The following is a 2,996-nucleotide window of genomic DNA, read 5'->3' on the forward strand; positions in this document are numbered from 1 at the left end:
ATATAAGTATTTTAATATTATTTTGTTTAATTACTTGATATGCCGTGGGGATTACAGGGCGCGTAAGAATTATGAATGTATGTAATAAAATTTAAATTTAAAAAAAGTGCCTAGACTTTTTTGCCTAACAACATTAATAAAGTTTAGGGATTGGCAAGTGCGTTAGGAATTAAGATAATACGAAATAACTCTGTTAAAACTTTCGAAAGAATCGTACTCTCTAGTCATTTAAAACCGATTTTTGTTTCTTAGATTATGTCGATTCTCCATGCAGGAAAAGTGAAAGTCAGATTTCTGATTAATTGTATTTTTAGTTTTATTATTTCATTACATGGTAAATCACAGGAAGCGTGATCAGCCAATAAATAAGTACCCTAGGACTTATAATGCAGGTGCCTGAAAAAAAAATTGAGCTTGGAATGCATTTCCAAAAAAATAATGCTTGCTTTAACATATTCATGCATCTTAAACATATTCATAGGTATGAATATGTTTAAGATGATTTATTTTATTTTCAATTCTTTAATTTAGTTGTTTTCCTATTTCGTTGTCATTTAATTCTCTTATTCATCAATGTTTATTTATAATGTACATTTTTTAAATTATTATTATCCATTTTAAATTTTACTAGACTTTTTTTTTTTTATTATTTATTTATTTTCTGTTTATCTACTATGTATGTATGGCATAATCGAGTACTTAAAGCCTTAATACTTTTTGCCCTTGAGTGTGGGAGATTGCATTTATCCAATAAAGTTTTAAAATTAAATCATTTAGTTGTTTTATTTTACTATTAAACAGTTGACTTTAAACCTCAACAAGGATAAGAACTGTTTATCAAATATCTATAGTTTTTTGTTTTTATTTAAGTATAAAAAATGTATTTTTAACATGAATTTAGGTAAAACTAGTGCATGCTAACGTGGGTGAGTTTGGAAAATTTAAAAATAATTTCAAGGTTTACTTTTTAAAAACAAATATTAAAAGTATCTGAATTAATTTTTATAGTAAGTTGGGCTGACGACAGTGAGACTTGAGAAAGTGTCATTTTGTTTAGCCGTTAGCAGGACTAGTATAAGCAGTATCAATTCGTTTTTTGCTAATTGGCCGACTAATTTTTCAGCCTCTAATTTGTTAATAGATTTATTTTTTAATTATGAAAAAAATTAAATTCTTTTAATTTTCACTATCTCTAATAATTATATAAAGCCTCTTTCATGTAATATAGCTACCGTCATTAAGTCATTTTTAATAGAAAAAATTATTCAAATACTCATAATTCATGAGTAATTCAACAAATAAATACAATATAATCATGAGCTATGTGCATCTCAAGAATTTTGGAGGCTTGAACTTCATAACTTTGAATATATTCTTTAATTATTTGTTTAATCAATCACTCATAATGTTTATTATTTCTCTATTTTTGGTTATTTATATAAGTTTTATATTCCATAAAAATTCGTATTTGTTTATTTATTCATTTTTTATTTAGAATAAACTGATATTTCATTCAATTTTATCATGATCAGCAATATATTTACGTAATTTTTATATAATGTTATCTAGGAATAATATTATAGATATATTTAATACCTGATAAAAATTATTTAGTATAAATCTTTGCAAGCTATACAACAATCATGGTACAAATGTTTTTTCATTTTTTACAAGGTAATGTTAAAGTTCCGGTTTCATTATTTTAATAATACATGTGTTAATTATAACACGGAATCTTCCAAATTTTGTATAGGTAATATTTATGCATATTCATATTTGTACTCCTAGTTCTCATCACCTTGCTTTTCAAATAGTGGAATGAATTCTGAATAAACCCGGTTGAGAAGTAGCAGTATAATGGAGTATTTTAGAAAGGATAATGTGTGTTCAATAAAGGATCAAATATATTCTGTGGTTATTGCTTCATTCTAATTGTTAATTTATAGTTCTTATTACGATTAGTTTTATATAAAATATTTATAAAATCAATAGCTATGGATATTCAGTCCAATAATTTTTTTTCCTAAAATACATATATAACCTATTTAAATTAAAAAACATTTTACCTGAGATTAATAGTTGTTTCTTAAAATAAAAAAAAATAAAAATATTTATTTAACTTTATAATTATTGCTATTGCTTTATGTCCTATTTCACTTTTAAAATTGTGTTATATTTATTTTGGATAGGATACTTTTTTTTGTGATTATTTTATAAATTATAATTTATTTATGCAATTTGAAAATAAATTCTTTTTCATGAATTTAAATTTGCCAAAATTTTATATTGTTTAAACGTCAATGGTGCAATCGATTAGAAATATAAAAACAAATTTGACTTATTTATGAATACTGAAATTCAGATAGTGATCATATTTAGGGCCTTAGTTGTAAATGTGTCAGGTGTCACCCATAGAGGTCGCTAGTTGGTCCTTAGGTGCCCTTAGTGATCTATCCTGTGTACTAGTAACTTGAGGGTGTTCTTATATCAAGATAAAACTAGATATTTTAATTTTGGTACAACTAATAATTTCTGTGTTATGTTAATCTAATAAAAATATTATTTATTTATTGTTTTTGTTTTCATTTTACTAATTTGTTTGTATCAGCGAGTAAATCCGTTTAAATGTTAAATTGTGCAGGACCTTTTTTAGATGTCAAAAAGTATTAAAATAAAGCTAAAATATTCAGCATATTTTTAATAATTATTGATAACTTATTACAAATCTCGGTTTGTTTTCAAATTATGGAGAAGATGGTTGCGGTCAAAAGAGAAATAAAAATAGTTACCTATATATTTTCTGACATTTCCACCCAAATTATAGAGCTTCATCAGAGCTGTTCAAGTTGATAGCTTTTGAGAAGTCACTAAAGCTATCAACTTGAACAGCCTGTTGAAGCTCTACGAAGTGGGGCGAAACGTTGGCAAATCTCTTTTCATCACAACCCTGACCATCTCCTCCATAGTTTGAAATTATGTGGTCAACTAATATATAT

Source organism: Halyomorpha halys, unplaced genomic scaffold (assembly GCF_000696795.3).
Source record: "Halyomorpha halys isolate HHAL.00 unplaced genomic scaffold, Hhal_1.1 Scaffold1012.1, whole genome shotgun sequence".
Classification (NCBI taxonomy): Eukaryota; Metazoa; Arthropoda; class Insecta; order Hemiptera; family Pentatomidae; genus Halyomorpha; species Halyomorpha halys.